The following is a 21,065-nucleotide window of genomic DNA, read 5'->3' on the forward strand; positions in this document are numbered from 1 at the left end:
ATTGGAAAAGGCTGCCTAGAACACCGAGTAGAAGTGCATTCCAAGGCGGAAGTCCGAGCTCGGGAGAGTTCTGAGAGCATCCAGGGCCACGTGGTCATGAGGGGGTGGCGGCACGCAGGCTTCAGCGTTGCCGTCCCTGCCTGAGATGCCAGGAAATTCCACTCTGTGTGAAGCATCTGTTTAATAACAGCACTTTCTCTTCACAATCGTCCAGCACACATTTACTATGTGTAAATTACATCTCAGAAAATGTTCTAGGTCCTGGGGACACAACAGTGAGCAAACCCAGGCATACGTACATTGTAGCCGACATCCGAATTTACCGAGATCTTCCCATTTGAGATCTCATTTAATCCTCACAATGGCCTAGCAAAATAAGCAAAACAGGTGGTGATATCCACATATTACAGATGAAGAGACGGATGCATAAAAAGGTTGAATATATTTCTATAGCCTAAGTATATCTATCAAAAACACAGAGCAAAACAAACCATAGAGTAGACAAAATATTTACTGGTGAAATTTTAAAAGCATTCTCATTACAACCAAGAATTAGATGCACCACTTCCATTCAATACTATGCAGGAGGAATATAAATATTGAAAAGGAAGAAAGGGGCTGGCACCGCGGCTCAATAGGCTAATCCTCCGCCTTGCGGCGCCAGCACATCGGGTTCTAGTCCCGGTTGGGACGCCGGATTCTGTCCCGGTTGCTCCTCTTCCAGGCCAGCACTCTGCTATGGACTGGGAGTGCAATGGAGGATGGCCCAAGTACTTGGGCCCTGCACCCCATGGGAGACCAGGAGAAGCACCTGGCTTCGGATCAGCGCGAAGTGCCGGCTGCAGCGCGCCGGCCTCGGCAGCCATTGGAGGGTGAACCAACGGCAAAAAGGAAGACCTTTCTCTCTGTCTCTCTCTCTCTCTCTCATTGTCCACTCTGCCTGTCAAAAAAAAAAAAAAGAAAAGGAAGAAAGGAACAGTCAAAGTTGTTCTTTTATAAAAAAAATTTTTTTTATTTGAAAGGCAGATACAGAGAGGCAGAGGCAGAGGCAGAGAGAGAGTCTTCCATCCACTGGTTCACTTCCCAAATGGCCACAATGGCCAGAGCTGCACTGATCTGAAGCCAAGAGCCAGGAGCTTCTTCTAGGTGTCCCAGATGGGTGCAGGGGCACAAGGACTTGGGCCATCTTCTACTTCTTTCCCAGGCCATAGCAAGAGCTGCATTGGAAGTGGAGCAGCTGGGACTCAAAATGGCACCCATATGGGATGCCAGCACTGCAGGTGGTGGCTTTACCTGCTACGCCACAGCATTGACCCTAAAAAGCTTTTTCTTCTTTTTTTAAATTAATGTCTTATTAAACTAAACCTTATCTTAGTCATTTCTACCCTTTTTAAAAAAAAAAGATTTATTTATTTATTTGAAAATCAGTTACACAGAGAGAGAATGAGAGGCAGGGAGAGAGAGGTCTTCCATCTGCTGGTTCACTCCCCAGTTGGCCTCAACAGCTGGAGCTGCACTGATCCGAAGTCAGGAGCCAGGAGCTTCTTCCAGGTCTCCTACACGAGTGCAGGGGCCCAAAGACTTGGGTCATCCTCTATTGCTTTCTGGGCTATAGCAGAGAGCTGGATTGGAAGTGGAGCAGCCGGACTAGAACCAGTAGCCATATGGGATGCTGACACTGCAGGCAGCGGCTTTACCCACTACGCCACAGCACTGCCCCAAAAAAGTTTTTTCAAGAGTGTAGGTTATCTATAAATTCCAAAGTTTCAGCCAGTGCCGCGGCTCACTAGGCTAATCCTCCGCCTTGCGGCGCCGGCACACCGGGTTCTAGTCCCAGTCGGGGCACTGGATTCTGTCCCGGTTGCCCCTCTTCCAGGCCAGCTCTCTGCTGTGGCCAGGGAGTGCAGTGGAGGATGGCATAAGTCCTTGGGCCCTGCACCCCATGGGAGACCAGGATAAATACCTGGCTCCTGCCATTGGATCAGTGTGGTGCGCCAGCCGCGGCCGCCATTGGAGGGTGAACCAACGGCAAAAGGAAGACCTTTCTCTCTGTCTCTCTCTCTCACTGTCCATTCTGCTTGTCAAAAAAAAAAAAAAAAAAAAAAAAAAAAAAAAAAAAATTCCAAAGTTTCTATAGACCCAGTTAATTTGAAGATACAACAAGATGTCTGAGTACAAAATTAACACATAAAAGTCAATAGGACAGGTAGTATAGCACAGGAGTTTGGCCTGCATCCTATGTCAAAGTGCCAGTTCTAGTTCTGGCTACATCACTTCAGATCCAGCTTCCTGTTTGTGAAGGTAGGAGGCAACAGATGATGGCCCAAGTATTTGGGTTCCTGTCATCCACATGGGAGACACAGATAGAGTTCCTGGCTTCTGACTTCAGCCTGACCCAGCCTCGGCTGTTGCAAGCATTAGGGAGTAAACCAGTAGATAAAAGATCTTTGCTTTACTTCTCTCTTTGTTACTTTGCCCTTCAAATAAATAAATCTCCTTTAGGGGAAAAAGCTATATTATTTAAAAACAGATGGAATTCCAAGTATAAAATGTAATCCTGCAAAACAGTAGAATAACAAACCCTGAACACCACCATGTGCAAAGGATATGAACAAACACTCACAGAAGAACCCAAATGACAAATATCCTTTTAAAAAGATGCATCAGTCACAATCAGCAAAACACAAATTTAAAAATAATTTCAAAGGACAGGCTTTAGGTGCAGTAGTTACATTGCTTGAGACTCCCTCATGCCATATTGGAGAACCTAGTTTGAGAAATGTTTCTGCTATCAATCCAACTTCCTGTTAATGTGCACCCTGGGAAGCAGTGGTGATGGCTCTAGTACTTAGATCCTTGCTACCCATGTGGGAAACCCAGAGTGAGCTCCTGGCTTCTCGATTTGGCCTGGCTCAGCCCCAGCTGTTGCAGACATTTGTGAGTGAACCAGTAGATGGAACATATCTTTCTGTGTGTGTGTGTATGTCTGTCACTCTGCCTTTTGAATACATAAATAAATAAATCTTTTTAAAAATCAAATTGACAGTTAAATGTTAAACAAATGTTTTCAGGGGCTGGTATTATGGCATAGGGAGATAAGTTGCTGCCTGCCCATATAAGCACAGGTTCAAGTCTCAGCTGCTTCACTTCCAATGCAGTTCCCTGTTAATGTGCCTGGGAAAGCAACAGAAGATGGCCCAAGTGCTTGGGCCCCTGCCACCCACATGGGAGAGCCAGATGGAGCTCAAGGCTCCTGGCTTTCATCTGGCCAATCCTGGCTATTATGACCATTTGGGGAGTGAACTAGAGAATGGAAGATCTCTGTCTGTCTGTCTCTCTCTCTCTCTCTCCCCTCTCTGTGTCACTCTGCCTTTCAAGTAAATAAATAAACCTTTTTTTAAAAAAAAGTTTCAAAAATGGAATGCATATTGAATTCTTGTTATATTATTGCCCTTAAAGAAGGCACATTCCCGGACCAGTGCTGTGGTGCAGTGGGTTAACGCCCTGGCCTGAAGCGCTGGCATCCATTATTGGCGCCAGTTTGAGACCCTGCTGCTCCACTTACAATCCAGCTTTCTGCTGTGGCCTGGGAAAGCAGTGGAGGATGGCCCAAGTCCTTGGGCTCATACACCCACGTGGGAGACCAGGAGGAAGCTCCTGGCTCCTGGCTTCGAATCGGGGCAGTTCCAGCTGTTGCTGCCATCTGGGAAGTCAATCAGCAGATGGAAAATCTCTCTCTCTCTCTCTCTCTCTCTGCCTCTCCTCTCTCTGTGTAACTCTGACTTGCAAATAAATAAATAAAACTTAAAAAAAAAAAAAAAAACAAAGATTAGTTGGTCATAAAAACAAGGCACATTCCAATTAAATTCCATTCCATTTAAAAGATAAAGAAAGAGAGACATAAATAAATTATTACAACAATGGAACAAAGTGCTCCTGAGCCTTACAACCCAGTAGAAGAATCACTGGAAACTTCTTCATCATGGCCCTGGTTCCCAGAGAATTTTATAATGTTCACTAATAGTGCATGAGGTCAAGCTCATCTTCAATTATGTGGAGAGTTATTTCAGGAAATGCCTGAAGGAAAACTTTGTCACGAACTCGACCTGAGTCATCCTCAGCTTGCACAGGCTTGCTAGGGAGGTGCTGCTAAAACAATATTGCCTTCATTGACCTCATGCTTTCAAATGAGAAGTCCCTTGCTCTTCTACACCACAGCAAAAACAGAGAGAGAAGAATTGTTCAGTTTGTGAGTAGGACAGTCTTGTGCCATTTTGGTGGAGCACCTGGGCTGGTAATTCTCAATGTATGGCACACTTGCAGAGGTCAGAGACTAAAAAAGACCTAGCATATTTTCTAGAAGGTTCTTCATGATCTAGTAAGTATATGTCACTTCTGATAATTTATCTCCTTAAGGTCTCCATGCAGATTTTAGAAATCCCCATTATATATGAGAGTGCAGCTGTTTCTTCAATGAGTTTCACTGCCAGTTAGTAACTAGCAAAACAGATGTAATCTCTGAGCTCATAAGTTTATATTCTTGGGGGAGCTGACATTAATCAAACAAGTCCACCAATAAATATCTGATATACAAATAAGTCATGAAGAAAAATAAAGGGTATTGTGGAAGCAAATGGAGGCTACTAGGGATTTCACTTTGGAATGGAAGGATTAGGGAATGCTAGTCTGGGCTGCTGGAAGATTGAACTAGGGACGTGACAGAGGTAGCAGAGATATTTGTGATATCTTTGGCTGCTTACATTGATAAGATTTGCTGATTCATAAGTATGTGAATGAGGAGAGATAAAATTACAGGATGTCTCCCACCCGTAATCTTCAATAGGAGTATTTCTCTTGTATTGCTATCAAGTTTTCACTCATCTGTTTAAAAAATACAATACTTATCTATGTATTGCATTCCTTGCATATCCTTAGACAGATATAAACTTGCATGGCCAAAAAATCACTGGGATAATGGCCACCTTTAGTTCTGTTGTGCTCAGTGTCACTGCCCTTTTTTTCCCTGTAGGCAGGATATTGCTTAATTGAGATATTACAAGGGTCTTCAAAAACTTCATAGCTTTGCCCAGGTCTATCCCTGGCTGTCATAGATATCTGGAGACTAAACCAGCAGCTGGAAGAGATCTCTCTGTCTTGTCTCTCTGCCTTTCAAATAAAATGAAAATGGGGCCGGCGCCACAGCTCACTAGGCTAATCCTCCGCCTTGTGGCGCCGGTACACCAGGTTCTAGTCCTGGTCGGGGCGCCGGATTCTGTCCCGGTTGCCCCTCTTCCAGGCCAGCTCTCTGCTGTGGCCAGGGAGTGCAGTGGAGGATGGCCCAAGTGCTTGGGCCCTGCACCCCATGGGAGACCAGGGTAACCACCTGGTTCCTGGCTTCGGATCAGCGCAGCACGCCAGCCGTGGCGGCCATTGGAGGGTGAACCAATGGCAAAGGAAGACCTTTCTCTCTGTCTCTCTCTCTCACTGTCCACTCTGCCTGTCAAAAATAAAATTAAAAAAAAAAAGAAATAAACAGAAGAAAACAAATAAAATGAAAATGAGGGGCTGACATTGTGGTGTAGCAGGTAAAGCTATCGCCTGCAATGTTGACATCCCATATGAGCACTGGTTTATGTCCTGGATGCTCCACTTCCAATCCAACTCCCTGCTAATGGCCTAGGAAAAGCAACAGAAGATGGCCCAAGTGCTTGGAAGACCTAGAAGAAGCTCTCGGCTCCTGCCTTCAGCCTGGCCCAGCCCTTGCCATTGAGGCCATTTGCGAGTGAACCAGTGGGTAGAAGATCTTTCTTTCTTCCTCTCTCTGTAACTCACTTTCAAATAAATAGAATAAATCTTTTTTAAAAAAATTAAAATACATTTTAAAAGTTAACTTTATTTTAGTGCAAAAGAATTTTGAAATCCATGCATTTTTTTCCTAAGATGAATTGTCTATGTGCTTTTTGAAGACCTCTTGTACTAGGTCCTATGTCCCCTACTAATAAGTGACTAACTCGCCAACGCTGCAGCTCACTAGGCTAATCCTCCGCCTTGCAGCACCGGCACACCGGGTTCTAGTCCCAGTCGGGGTGCCGGATTCTGTCCCGGTTGCCCTCTTTCAGGCCAGCTCTCTGCTGTGGCCAGGGAGTGCAGTGGAGGATGGCCCAAGTGCTTGGGCCCTGCACCCCATGGGAGACCAGGAGAAGCACCTGGCTCCTGGCTTCGCATCAGCGTGATGCGCCAGCCGCGGTGGTCATTGGAGGGTGAACCAATGGCAAAAGGAAGACCTTTCTCTCTCTCTCTCACTGTCCACTCTGCCTGTCAAAAAAATAAAAAAAAGTGACTAACTCTCCAGTTAGTTTATACTCTTAAAAAAAGTAGCTTGGGCCAGTGCCATGGCTCACTAGGCTAATCCTCCGCCTTGCGGCGCCGGTACACCGGGTTCTAGTCCCGGTTGGGGTGCCGGATTCTGTCCCGGTTGCCCCTCTTCCAGGCCAGCTCTCTGCTGTGGCCAGGGAGTGCAGTGGAGGATGGCCCAAGTGCTTGGGCCCTGCACCCGCATGGAAGACCAGGGTAAGTACCTGGCTCCTGCTATCGGATCAGCGCGGTGCGCTGGCCACAGTGCGCCGGCCGCGGCGGCCACTGGAGGGTGAACCAACAGCAAAGGAAGACCTTTCTCTCTGTCTCTCTCTCTCTCACTGTCCACTCTGCCTGTCAAAAAATTTTTAAAAAGTAGCTTAAAACTTAAATTTTATTTATTACATCACAGTTATACATAGATTACGATGGTGCAAACTTCACAAGGACAAAATGTCACCGCATATGCTTTTGTCCTTGTGAAATTCGCACCATCTTAATGGTGCAATGAAAAGTAAAACCCTTCCCACTCCAACTGCTGTCAGTTGTCCATCTGCTCTACGCAAAGCCAACCACCATTATACATTTCTTAAATGCCCTTCAAGCAATGTTGTTTGAATATGTGAACAAATATTTTGTAAACAAATGGAGTGTTACTACACACATTGTCCTATATCTTGCATTCTTCATAGTATATCTAGATGATCTTTTCATATCACTTTTGAAAATATTTTAAGGTTTTATTTATTTATTTAAAGGACAGAGCAATAGAGACAGAGACAGAGACAGAGAGAGAGATTCATCCTCTCATTTCCTCCCCAAATGGCTGAATGGCTGTAACAGACAGTGCCAGGCCAGGCCGAAGCCAGGAGCCCATAACTCCATTCATGTCTCTCACATGAGTGGCAGGAGCCCAAGTTTTTGGGCCATCACCTGCTGCCTTCCAAGGAGCATTAATAGGAAGTTAGATGGGAAGTGGAATAGCTGAGATGCAAACTGGCGCTGCAATATGGGATCCGACATCCCAGAATGGTTTAACCTGCTGCGTCAAATTGCCAATCTCATATCATCTTTTTAATGATGGTATACAATCTAATCTAATTAATGTGATTTATTTATTCTGTCCTTTATTGCTGGATATTTCTAATTGTAAGCCATTACAAACAATGCTATAAATAATTTTTGCATATTTTATTTCACACATTTGAAATTTCTCTACAGAAAAAATTCCTTCATGTGGAATGCAGAACCAAAAGACATGTGCATTTGTAATTTTGATAGCTGTTGCTATAATTTAAAGTATACTCCAATTTGCACTTTCACTTGCAATGTGTTAAGAGTTCCTGCTATACCACATTCTCACTCACACATTATATCATCAAACTCTTTGATCTTTGCCAATCTGAGAAGTGCAAGTATTACTGCCTTGCATTTCTCTTATTGCAAGACTGAACATTTTCCTATAATATAATCACCCTAACTTTCTACCTTCTCTGTGAACTTTGCACACCAGCCACTTCATGTGAAACTTTTTGAAATTAAAGTTTGTAAAAAGCATTCTTTGGTCACCAATGAGTAAATACAGATCGTCAAATCTGATTGCACTGTCTTTTGAATATGGAAAAACCACAACCAGTTTTGATGAAGTCATTGACTAATTTTGTAAATGTCAAGTTACAAAATATTATTCTTTACTAAGAATAAGTCCTTCAACTTGGAGTTTTCCCTTTTTTCTAAATGAACATGCTATTTATCCAAACAACAATATGAATAAATTTTAAATGCATATTATTGAATGAAAAAAGTCAGAGTAATAAGCCTATATTCTGGAAGAATCTGTATTCTGGAAAAGGCAAAACTTCTGGAGACAAAAAACAGATCAGCGAGTTACTGCCAGGACCTTGGGGAGAAGGAAGTGTTCACAGGGTGAAGCCCAGGGGATTTTTCAAGCTGTGAAATTATTCTGTGTGCTACTACAGTGGTGGATACACAACACTATTTGTCAAAACCCATAGAACTGTGTAGAACAGAGAACCTTGAAGTAGGTAACATTTTAAACAATCAACAAGGGAGGTTCCCAAGACTGAGTACAGACAGTGACAAAAGGATGTAACTATACTATATTTACATAGCATAACTCTGTAAGGTGCTAACCTAACTACCTTCAGAAACAACTGGACACGAAGACTGATGACAAAAGAAACTGTACTTACACCACACTCTAGTTGATAAGAGTATTTGTCAAGGATTATGTTAAAAATTAAAGGTTTATTTTATTTATTTATTTGAAAGGCAGAGTGACAGAGAGTGAGGTAGAGATCTTCCAACCACTGAGTCACTCCCTAAATGGCCAAAACAGTCAGGGGCGGGCCAGGCTGAAGCCAAGAGCCAACAGCTCCATCCTGATCTCCCACATGAACGGCAGGTTGGGCCTTCCAGGCGTATCAGCGGGGAGCAGGGGCTAGAACTAGCACTCTGATTTGGGACGCCAGTATCACCAGCACTGGCTCCACCTGCGGCACCACAGCCCCAGACCCCAGGTTAACGATTTTGAAGCTGCTGTACAGCTGCTGGGGTTGAACAAATAAGCGGATGCTTGGTGGATGGTAGAAGTCACAGAGAAGGGGAGGGGACTCAAATGAGGTATTTGGAGCATAATACAGAGACTGATGGATAGGTACAGAAACAATCATAAGGGGACTGGCACTGTGATGTAGCTGGTAAAGTAATGCTGGCATGCCATATGGGCACTAGTTAGAGTCCTTGCTGCTCCTCTTCCGATCCAGCTCTCTGCTATGGCCTGGGGAAGCAGTAAAAGATGGCCCAAGTCCTTGGGCCCCTACACCCACATGGGAGACCTGGAAGACACTCTGGGCTCCTGGCTTTGGATCGGCACAGCTCCGGCCATTGCAGCAATCTGGAGTGTAAACCAGAGGATGGAAGACTTCTCTCTCTTTCTCTCTGCCTCTGCCTCTCTGTAACTCTGCCTTTCATATAAATACATTTTTTAAAAAAAGAATTAATCATAGGTGTGTGTGTGTGTGTATATATATATATATATATATATGTTGATATACAGGCAGATATTTCTCAGCCTGTCCACTGGGGGGGCCTGATGGCAAGAACATCTCAGTAGCAGCAAGCACAGCTAGAACGCATCTCTTGGTTTCTTTCTTTTTTAAATATTTATTTATGTATTTATTTGAAAGGCAGAGTTACAGAGAGGCAGAGGCAGAGAGAGAGAGAGAGAGAGAGAGGTCTTCTATCCGCTGGTTCACTCCCCAATTGGCCGCAACGGCCAGAGCTGTGCCAATCCGAAACCAGGAGCCAGGAGCTTCTTTTGGGTCTCCCACACAGGTGCAGGGGCCCAAGCACTTGGGCCATCTTCCACTGCTTTCCCAGGCCATAGCAGAGAGCTGGATCGGCAGTGGAGCAGCTGGGACTCAAACTGGCACCCATATGGGATTCCAATACTGCAGGCGGCGGCTTTACCCACTATGCCACAGCGCTGGCCCCTCAATATTGTTTCATGGGTTATGACAGACAACCAGACTGCTGCAAAACATTACTAATATGAAAAACTGCTGCAGGGTTTGTGGGAACTCTGCATTACTACCTTTGCAACTTGTCTATAAATCTAACACTATTTTAAATTAAAAGTTTGAGCATAAAATGATTGTTAGAGGAATGCAGAGATAGCTGTGATAAAGCAAGTATAATAAAATATTAGTGCAGATAAAACTATATATATATATATATATATGGAAAAGAATGAAATTAGATCCATACCTCTCACCGTATACAAAAATCAACTCAACATAGATCAAAGACCTAAATTTAAGACCTGAGACTATGAAGTTGCTGGAAATTCCTAACTCCGGCTTCTGATTGGCCGAGCTCCAGCACTGTGGCCATTTGAGGAGTGAACCAGTTGATGGAAGACCTTTCTCTCTGTCTCTCCCTCTTTCTGTCTGTAATTCTACCACTCAAATAAATAAAATCTTTTTAAAATTAAATTATCTTTTGGGGCCAGTGCTGTGGTGTAGTGGGTAAAACTGCCACCTGCAGTGCCAGCATCCCTTATGGGCACCAGTTCGAGAGCCGACTGCTCTACTTCTGATCCTGCTCTCTGCTATGGCCTGGGAAAGTAGTAGAAGATGGCCCAAGTCCTTGGGCCTCTGCACCTGCGTAGGAGACCCAGAAGAAGCTTCTGGCTCCTGGCTTCAGATCAGTGCAGCTGCAGCCATTGCGGCCATTTGGGGAGTGACCAGTGGATAGAAGACCTTTCTCTTTGCCTCTCCCTCTTTATGTCTGTAATTCTACCACTTAAACAAATAAAATATTTAAAAAATTAAGTTATCTCAAAAATTAAAAAAAGAAAGAAAGGCTCAAGGACAGAGAGAGAGTGGGAGAGAGAGAAGTGGAGGGAGGAACAGAATATCCTTATGTTCTCAGAACTGTATCTACAAACCATATTAAATCTGTTAAAAACTAACTAAAATTAAAATTAAAAATAATTTAAAAGTCAAAAAAATGAAATATTACAGGTAGCTGCCATTGTGGTGCAGCAGGTTAAAGCTGTCACTTGCAATGACTATATCCCTCATGGGAGTGCTGGTACGTGTCCTGGCTACCCTGCTTCTGATCCAGCTCCCTGAAGATGCACCCAGGGAAGGCAGTGGATGATAGCCAGGTATTTAGTCCCTTGCCACTCATGTGGGAGACCACGAGGCAGTTCCTGGCTCTTGCCTTTGGCCTGGCCCAGCGCTGACTGTTGAAGCCATCTGGGGACATAAACCAGCAGTTAGAAGTTCTCCCTCTGACCAGGAAGAAGCACCTGGCTCCTGGCTTCGGATCGGCATAGCTCCGGCCTTTGCGGCCATTTGGGGGGTGAACCAACGGAAGGAAGACCTTTCTCTCTGTCTCTCCCTCTCACTGTCTGTAACTCTACCTATCAAATTAAAAAAAAAAATTTCTCCCTCTCTGTTTCTCCCTCTCTCTCTAATGCTCTTAAAAATGAACAAATATTAAGAAAAAATAAAATATTAACAATAAGATCTAGGTGCTAGGCATGCAAGCAGTTATTGTAAAATTCTCCTACCTTTGGGATGTCTGGAAATACGCATTATAAAATCTGGAGGGAAACTATGGTTAAAAATACACGTGTGGGGATTGTTCCTCTCTCGGAAACCTCCCTGCATACCACTCTGGCTGGAGGTCTTTGACTCTAATAAACCTTTTTAAATCTCTCTGCTTGTCCACTTGGAAATTCTTCTTCCATGTGAGACAAAGAACCGAGGTAATAAAAATTTATCCCTCACCATTCTCCCATAACATTTTGGTGCCATGACTCAGGTTGCAGCTCCAACGTGACACATATCTTGCTAAAGTTCAATTCCAGCCAGCATCGGATCATCTCACCGGACCAGGAAACCCTTTATTTAAGGAATACAAACTTCATGCATTTTATAGATACAACTTCGGGAAATGGTGATTCTTCCCACCATACCAGCCCTCCCACCCCTCTTCCTCCTCCCTCTCCTATTCACATTCTTATTTTTTATTAGAATCTATTTTCCATTAACTTTATACACATATGATTAACTCTGTATTAAGAGTTCAATAAATTGTATGTCTTTATAAAAATACAGATTATGTGACTTCTAAAAATAAAAAAAAAATACATGTATCATGATGAGTTAGGTGTGCAAACCCCACTGTCAGCTAGGGCCTCTCCACTTTGTCCATCTTTGGCTCAAAAATACAAATCTTGTGAATTTTTTTTTACATTGTAAACGTTACTATTTACTTACAGGTGTGATTATGAACAGGAAGTTGGCCAAAAAAACAGAAAAATTTCTCTGTTTCATTTCTATTCTGGCCATTGTAATGATGCACTTTTTGCTCATGATTATCAATGAAAATGATCTTGTTATGTGGGAGGGTATTTAAAATTAAACCCTCTGGGTAGGCAGTCACTAGATATGCCACTGTGAGTCAACCGAGCACGCCTTGCTGAGGCTGAACTGGAAAGGGGTCACAGAGGCAGTTTTGCTGGCCTCTCCTTGAGGCACTGAGAGCCCAGTGGGCAGCAGGGATGGCAGCAGTAGGGGTGGGGAATCTGGCAGCCTGGGCAGTACCTTCACAGCCCTGTGTCAGTCAGTAAGGAGCCTACTGACAGCTTCACCAAGGCATCCACAGGACACGCAGGCCTTGGGCCTGTGGGGCTTGGCACTGGAGCCTCGGTAGCAGACACAGCCCCCAGGAGCTGGAACAAAGCAGGGGGATGGTCACAGTGACACCACATGGTATCTGGGGAAAAAGCCAAAGAAGCACAATTTTCTATCAGGGCTCCAGTTGCATCTCCATTCTGGCTTGTCAGGCAATGCAGCTTAGAGCGTCTACATTTTCTATGCAAATTGTTGGAGAACAATTTTAAAAGGCTGTTACCATTTTGCTGCCTTTTATAAATCATTCTTATTTTGGACAACTCCTCCCCACTTTCCTGATTTGTATCGTGATGAGTTAGGTATACAAACCCCACTGTCAACTGGGGCCTCCCTGTCCGCTCCATCTTTGGCTCAATTGGTCCAATCTTTGAAGATCTCCAGGAGGACCTGGATTCTCTGGGCCCTTGGGACTTACATTAGCATCTGTCTGGTCTACAGCACTGGAGCACGCCTGTGAACCGCCGCCCCCAGCGGCCTATGGAGAGAGGTGCCTTGCCCCTGCAGACTGAGCGGAGTGATGGAGGAGTTTCATGGCAAAGCTAGCGACTTCAAGCACTACACCTGCTGGCTAGAAAGGCTCCGGTGGCAGGGCTGCTCTGTGTCGTGGACCTGCTTCAAAGCCCAGGTCAAAGCTGGAAACCTCCCCAGTTACCAGAAAGAGGGCCGACGCAGTACTCCTGAGCATGGAAAATGCTGCCCAATCCGCCCAGGCACTCTGCTTTTTTCTCCTGGCGGCATGAGATGAACAACTTGTCCTTTGTTTTGGAGAGGAGGTCCCAGTCCGGCCCAGCCAGCACCCTGATGTAGGCATTTCACTGATGTGGTGGAGCCCCCACCCCCTGGAGCACAGGTGCCTCCTCAAGGCCTCCGGTGTGCTTGCACTTCTTGCTCACCTAGGATCATTCACGTGATTTCCTTGATAGCGCCGGCCACTTTGCTGGGATGTTTTCTCCAACTTCCTTCCAAGAGCCATCCCAGCAGTGTAACAGAGCTGTTCCCTGAGCTCCTTGCCACGGTGCACTTACATCACAGGAGAATGCTCTCTTAGTGAATCCTTCCCTGTGCAACTTTTGGTTTTTCCCTGTTGATTATGCAAACTCAGAATCCGTACAAACTCTTCCAGTTTCTGCCAAGCTGTGTTGCCTGGGTCCCGCAGCTCCCCCTGAGAAATTGTTTCTCTCTTCCCTTAGGAGGCCCAGAACTTATGTCGTGATTCAACTCGTTACTGATTTGGGCAGGGCAGAGGAGGGAGTTTAGATCCTGTGGGGCAATGAGGTGTTTTCTTGGAAGGCCAAAATCTCCGTGTTGACTTCAAAAGCAGGGAAGGTTAATCTTTAACCAACCGGAAGTGCGCGGGCCCTTCTCTAGGCCCAAGGGATTCAGCGGAAATCAAGATTTGTAAGAATTTTGAGTCCTATGTCCTCAACCCAAATCTCAAAATCCTGTTCCTGCCCAGTTAGGACTGTGACTTGACATAAAAACAGAGTAGAAGTTACTCACGTAAGGCCACTGCTAAGAAATAAAAGATCAAATCAGAAAACTAGAAACATCCAACAAATCAGGTTGTCGAGCAGCAGCAACAAAGTCTCCTGAGAAGCTAAAGTCAAGTGCTGAGTCTCCCAGCAGAAGGACTGAAGTGGTGACTCTGGGCTGGGGCCGGGGGCTGCCGGGAGCGGCTTTCTTCACAGGCTGCATGAGAGATTCTGATGCAAGTGACCCAGATCACACTCTAAGTGACAATGAAGCTTTTCTTCTGTCCACTTTATTTTAACCCATCAATTAATCACAGATTGGGTTTTCAAATTTCTTAGCAAGTTTGGTTGCCAGATAAAATACAGAACACATAGTTAAATTTGTACTTCAGATAAAAAAATACATAACAAATACACAAAAAATACATAACTAAAGTATAAGGATACCTCATGGGAACAGGATCATCATAATCACCATCATAATAAATATACTATTTTTTCAATATATTATAATAAAATATGATACTAGGAATAACTTTTAAATCATATGATCAAATTAAGCAGGTATAAATATTATGAACAATATTATAACAAGATGTAATATAAATTTTTAGAAATAAGAAAATAGTCATTAATTATCTGAAATTTAAATTTAAACATCCTGCATTTTTATTTGCTAGCTCTTCTAATGAAGGGAATTTTCAAATTTACACAAAATGAGAAAGAATAAATTAAGCCCACATGTAACTATCCTGCTGCTAGACAATTATCAACATTTTGCTCCAATAGTTTTTCTATTGAAGTTTTGTGTCTATCATCTCCTAGGCTGTGGCAGATTCAGAAAAAAACAAAACAAAACAAAACAAAACATGTTCTTCAATAGTTTATCACCAAGTTGGAGAAACAATGTACACATTCACAGGATGACTAGTGAAGAGTAAGTGCTGTCAGCCCCCAGGAGTTAGGGGAAGGGAGCAGCCGGCAGCTGCGGCCCTGAGTCGTCCTGAATGAGCGGAGCCTGGAGTTGACATTGTGTTAGGCCTGGTAAGATCTGCATCAGGGAAGAAGGGGTGGAGGAGCAGGCTTTCAGGCGGGGTAACCAGCACTGCCAGATTGGATTCACTCTGGTGCTACTAAAAAGACTCCGCATTGGAAAGCACTCACCGTGCCGCCCCTCCCGCCGTGATCATCGGGAGCCAGAGCAGCTGTCACCCATCAGGCTGAAGCCCATCACACATCAAGCACTGCTGCAAATCCCATCATCAGCACCGATTAGCTCTTGAACGTGTCAGCATAATAGCTGCTCCATCTTCTCTGGGTGACTCGTTAATTAACCTCTGGAATGTGCTGTCTTTGACATCACTGGGGAGTTAAATTTTTTCCTTGATTGAAAGTAGCCCTGGGGAGAATTATAACTTGATAAGAGAAGCAAGATTCTATTCAATTGGCCAGCTTTATTCTAACGCTTATAAAATGCCACGGTTACTTGGGCCTGTGGGCACATGTCAAGTAATGAAGAAAAAGACAGAACAGCACTATATTTCTTCTCCTGAATTCCATTAACATTTTAAATGATCTATTTTTCTATTCAAGTGACAAGAACACCAAATATGAGGTCTTACAAAGTTAGTAAGTTCACTTTTTAAAAAAAATTATTTTTTAATCTTTATTTGAAAAGCAGAGTGAGAAAGAGAGAAAGATCTTTCATCCGTTGATTCACTACCAAATGCCCACAACAGCGGGTTCTGGCCAGGCAGGAGACAGGAACCAAGAATTCCCTCCTGGTCCCCTGTGAACGTGGCAGGGACCTAACTGCTGGGACCATTATCCACCGCTTTCCCAGGCACATAGGCAGGTAGCTCAATTGAAAGTAGAGTAGCTGGGATTCAAACTGGCTCCGTATCCAGGATGCAGGCACCCCAAGCATCAGTTTAATCTACTGTGCTACAGTGCTTGCCTCAACAAGTTCATTTTTTAATTCCTCTCAACTTTACATGTCACTTCAAATACTAAGTTTGCAAACTTGAAAAAGTATTAAATCAAAATGTAGTATAGGTATAGATTCTGAAGCAACAAATAACCAGGACTCCTAAAAGGCCTCTTCTGGCTCCCTTCCAGTCGCCATTCCCACAAAGGATAGCCACTATCCTCTTAGAGTATAGAACAGTTTCGTCTGGTTTTGTACTTTATATAAATACAAGTAGAACCATATATTAAGGCTGGCACTGTGGTGCAGTGGGTTAATGCCCTGGCCTGAAGCGCTGGCATCCCATATGGATGCCAGTTTGAGACCCAGCTGCTATACTTCAGATCCAGCTCTCTGCTATGGCCTGGGAAAGCAGTAGAGAATGGTCCAAGTCCTTGGGCCCCTGCACCAGCATGGGAGACCCGGAAGAAGCTCCTGGCTCCTGGCTTTGGATTGGCAGATTGGCGCAGCTCTGACCACTGCGGCCAATTGGGGAGTAAACCAGCAGATGGAAGACCTCTCTCTCTCTCTCTCTCTCTGCCTCTCCTCTCTCTGTGTAACTCTGATTTCAAATAAATAAATAAATCTTTTAAAAAATAACCATATACTATGTATTCTATTCTCTGGCTTCTTTCACTCAACCCTACATTTATGAGATTTAAGGGATGCTAATTTAAAAACAACTTTTGTTATTAACAAATATGGACTCAAAAATAAAAAATGGGAGAGGCAGGCATTTGGCGTGGTGGTTAAGATGATGCGTGGGAGTACCTGAGTTTGAGTCTTGGCTCTGCTTCTGATTCCAGCTTCCTGCTTAAGACACACCCTGGGGATAGCAGCGGGTCTGGTAGTTGGATCCCTGCCACCCAGATTGAGTTCCCAGCTTCTGGCCCAGCCCCGTTTGTGGCAGCTATCTGGGGAGTGAACCACAGAATGGAAGCTCTCCCATCTCTCTCAAATAAATTAAACATTTTTTAAAAAATAATTGGATAATACATTATCATTTCAAATTACTTTTTAAATTACACTTACACATTTTATCTGATCAAGATTATGGACTTTTACAAAGGTCCTGCCTAAAACGAAAAGCTATTATTTCTTTTGAGCATTTTATAAATCCTTTTGTCCTGGCCTATTATTATGATTATGAATCCAATTTCTCCTAAACATAAAACCCAGATCCAAAGGCCTTACAAGCTCTGCAGCATCTCTAGGACAAGAGAAATGTGAGAATTAGACCCAGGTGTCTTCCAGCTGGTGCACACCCTGGTGGCTGGCTGCCAGCTTGGCCCCTGTAAGGACGCCTGTCATGTCAGAGCCGCAGTCCTGGGCTTTCTCAGAAGAGCGGGTGTACGCCTTAGCCTCGAGGAGAACAAAGGTTTGCCTCTTTCCACTCACCTCTTTAGGAGCACGACTCCACAAACCAGGCTCAGCATTGCCCTAAGGTGCACTTTAAAAAAAAAGAAAAACCTTTAAGAAAACTTTTCAATCCTTTTTTTTTTTTTTCAATTTAAAAAATTTCAGTAAAACACACATAAAATGTTCCATTTTAACCAATTTTAAGTGCACAATTCCGTGGTGTTAAGTATATTCACGCTTTGGGCAGCCATGACTACCTCCCGTCTCTAGAACTCTTCAATCTTGCAAAATGGAAACTCTGTACTCCTTAAACAATACATTCCTCCCTCTACCTAGCCCCCGGCAACCATCATTTGATTTTCTTCAAGATACAGGAGTTTAACGTTCTGTGAGAATTCTTTCTCATGCTCTCATTCCAGGCTTCTGGGACACATTTTCCCAACGACAAGGTCATTCCCTGCTCTCCGAAATGAATCCCAGTCTATCAGTTCCTGTTCTCTTCATCTTTGCAAAGGTCATCCTAACCTTTGTGTCACGTTCAGTCAGCTCGATCTTCTGGGCACGAAGGAGGAGTTACTGGCATTAACTGTAAGGCCATGGAAGTCATCCCCCCTCAGCCACAGCCATGGTCATTTGCCACTCCACGAAGTGCTCTAGGTGAGTTGTGCTCCCGGTTCTCGCCACACCTTCTGCTCACAGAGCAAACACTTTCAATCTCCAGATGGAGAATGACTGTTTTTTCCAATCCATTTCTGAACTGTCCTAGCGTTCAGTCCTTTGCCCTTTATTTTAGAGCCACCTCATTCCTCCTGATCCAATACGAAGCTGCTGGTAACTAAAAGTCTGACTATCAGGGACTTCCCGTCACGGCTGAATGAGGAGCTCAGCAATTTATCTCCCCCAAACGTAACCCTAAATCTGGACAAAGTCGACTAACACAACCACTTGAGCACCCTGAGGATAGATCAGAGATACACATGAAAAGCAGCTATGCTTGAACAACGACTTCACTTCACGCATGAACAATGGGAGTCCCTGGCACTCTGGTCCAGGGCTGCTCCCATTCCTCTTGCCGCCTGCTGCTTGTTTGATGCCGATGTTCTATTGAGTCAGGGCAGGTTGTATCAGCAGCATCTCAACCCCCTTCAAAGGGGCTCACTCCTTTGGGACTGCCTATGCCTCCATGGAGGAAGGAAGAGCAGCGGAAGTAATAATGACATGGGGTTTCATAATTATTGCTTTATACAATCCTGTGCCTTTGAAAGAAGTTAAGACAAGAAACGGGGAATAAAATTACTCTTAATTCTTTTTTGAAACCCCATGTCGTTCGGCAATGCGGCTCACTAGGCTAATCCTCCGCCTTGCGGCGCTGGCACACCGGGTTCTAGTCCCGGTCAGGGCACCGGATTCTGTCCCGGTTGCCCCTCTTCCAGGCCAGCTCTCTGCTATGGCCCGGGAGTGCAGTGGAGGATGGCCCAAGTACTTGGGCCCTGCACCAGCATGGGAGACCAGGATAAGCACCTGGCTCCTGCCATCAGATCAGCGTGGTGCGCCGGCCGCGGCGGCCATTGGAGGGTGAACCAACGGCAAAGGAAGACCTTTCTCTCTGTCTCTCTCACTGTCCACTCTGCCTGTCAAAAAAAACAAAAACAAAAACAAAAACAAAAACAAAAAAAAAACATGTCATTACTCACCCAGAGCCTCTTTTCCTTCTGCATACCCAGCATACAGTACTTTCTTATGTGCATCCAACATGTAGAGAACAGTTGATTTTTGTAATTAATTAGTAAATGAATAACATCCCAAGCAGAGTGAGAGCAGTAAAAGAGAATATTGCATATTCTAGAAACTATAAATTGTTCCAAAAACCTCCAGTTGTATTTCCCAAATTGAATTCCATAATATGTTAATAGTCTGGTGCTCAAATGTTATGCATCCCATTCCTTTCTTAAGATATTCTCAGGACACAGGGCTGGTGTTGTGGTGTAGGAGGGAAAGCTGCCCCCTGCTATGTTGGCATCCATTTGGGCATAGGTTCAAGTCCTGGTTGCTCCACTTCTTATCCAGCTCCCTGCTAAATGGCCTGGGAAAAGCAGCAGAATATAGCCCCAGTGCTTGGGCCCCTGCCACGCATGTGGAAGACCCAGAAGAAGCTCCTGGGTGCTGGCTTCAGCCTGGCCCAGCCTTGGACCATTGAGGTCATTTGGAGAGTGAACCAGCAGATGGAAGATCTCTCTCTCTCTCTCTGTAACTCTGCCTTTCAAATAAATAAATAAATCTTTTATAAAAAAAAGGATATTCTCGGTACACATTACTGTGTTTAAATCCATATAATGGGCTTCAATCCAAACTTCTTTGGCCAGACTTTCATCAACATCTTGAGGAAGTGGTCCTCAGAAGAGTGATGAGATACTGGCCTGGAGTCTAGGCAAGATTTGAGGGAGTTGGGGGAGATGAGCCTGGAGAAGTAGATTGTGGCCAGGCCAGAGGGAGCTGGTTTGAAATGCAAGGATTTTGAATTTTACTTTACTAATTACAGAAAACTATTGAAATATGTTAGACAAAAGAGTAACATTGTCTAATTCACATTAAAGTTTTTATTTATTTATCTATTCCAGATGTAGAGACAGAGAGGTATCTCATCTGCTAGTTCACTCCCCAGATGCCCATAAAAATGCCCATAACCTGGGCAGAAGTTAGGAGTCAGGAACACAATCCAGGTCTCTCCCATAGATGGCCAGGAAGCATCTATTTGGGCCATCACCTACTGCCTCCTGGGGTCTGCCCTAGCAGGAAGCTGGAACTGGGCACTGACAGAGCACTCTAACCCCAGTACTCTGACCTAGACATATTAACCTCCAGGCCAAACACCAGCCCCTAATTTGCATTTCACAAGGGTCATCCTGACAGCAGTGTAGACAGTAAGTTGGAGGGAGGACAGGCTGGAAGCAGAGGAACTGGTTAGAAGGCAGTGTCAGTGATCCAGGCAATTGGAGTGGCTCAGGAACAGGGAGAAGGGACTAAATTAAGAAAACATATTTAGGAAGCAAACTGCCAGGTATTCACTACTGAGTGTGTCTCGGGGTGAGAGAGAGGGAGGTGCCCTTGAAACCCTCGACTTCTCTGACTTGGACAACTGACAGTGGTAATGACTTCCATAGCGACGTTCCAGTAGTGACCTTTATGAGATACCCGTTCAATTTCCTCGCTTTCCAGGGAAACTTGCTAAAATCTTAACTTTCTGGAAAAGATCATCTACTCTGTCCGAAAGGCCTGAGAGACCAAGTTGCTTCACATGGAGAAGCCGTAGCAAGTGTCGCTCGCATTAAGTGCTGAGTTTTGAGATATCTGCTGGGCAGCGCGGTGGAATCCCAAGCTGAAGAGCCTGGCCGTGGGGCTGCAGGCTTCAGAAGGGCCTAGCCTTGCACCCAGGCAGGAGCCTGGCGGGGAAGGAGGCTGAGAGGAAGAGGAGCCTCTAAACTCCCCTAAATGCTTCTGCTGTCTGAAGTTCTGTTCACACCTCACCTCGGGTTTCAGCTGTAAATGACGCCTTCAGGTTTGAGTTTCAGATCAAAAGAATCCCCCGTAGACTCCTGGGAGTCCTCCCTTTTCTATGAAAGATGACATCAGAGGCTTGTGCCCTGCTGACATCACCTGGGAGACGGCCCCTCCTCCACCTCGGCT

The 21,065-nt window shown here is 44.6% G+C and overlaps 1 long non-coding RNA gene across 1 annotated transcript; it reads right to left on the bottom strand.

The window, feature by feature from the left end:
• Positions 1 to 11,822: 11,822 nt before the first annotated feature.
• LOC127484236 (uncharacterized) lies at positions 11,823 to 17,473 on the bottom strand. The gene is made up of 3 exons (XR_007911103.2): positions 17,421 to 17,473; positions 17,198 to 17,232; positions 11,823 to 15,455 (listed from the first exon to the last, which is right to left on the bottom strand). It is a non-coding gene; the product is annotated as an uncharacterized lncRNA (long non-coding RNA).
• Between the last annotated feature and the right edge of the window lie 3,592 nt (positions 17,474 to 21,065).

Source organism: Oryctolagus cuniculus, chromosome 15 (assembly GCF_964237555.1).
Source record: "Oryctolagus cuniculus chromosome 15, mOryCun1.1, whole genome shotgun sequence".
Taxonomy (NCBI): domain Eukaryota; kingdom Metazoa; phylum Chordata; class Mammalia; order Lagomorpha; family Leporidae; genus Oryctolagus; species Oryctolagus cuniculus.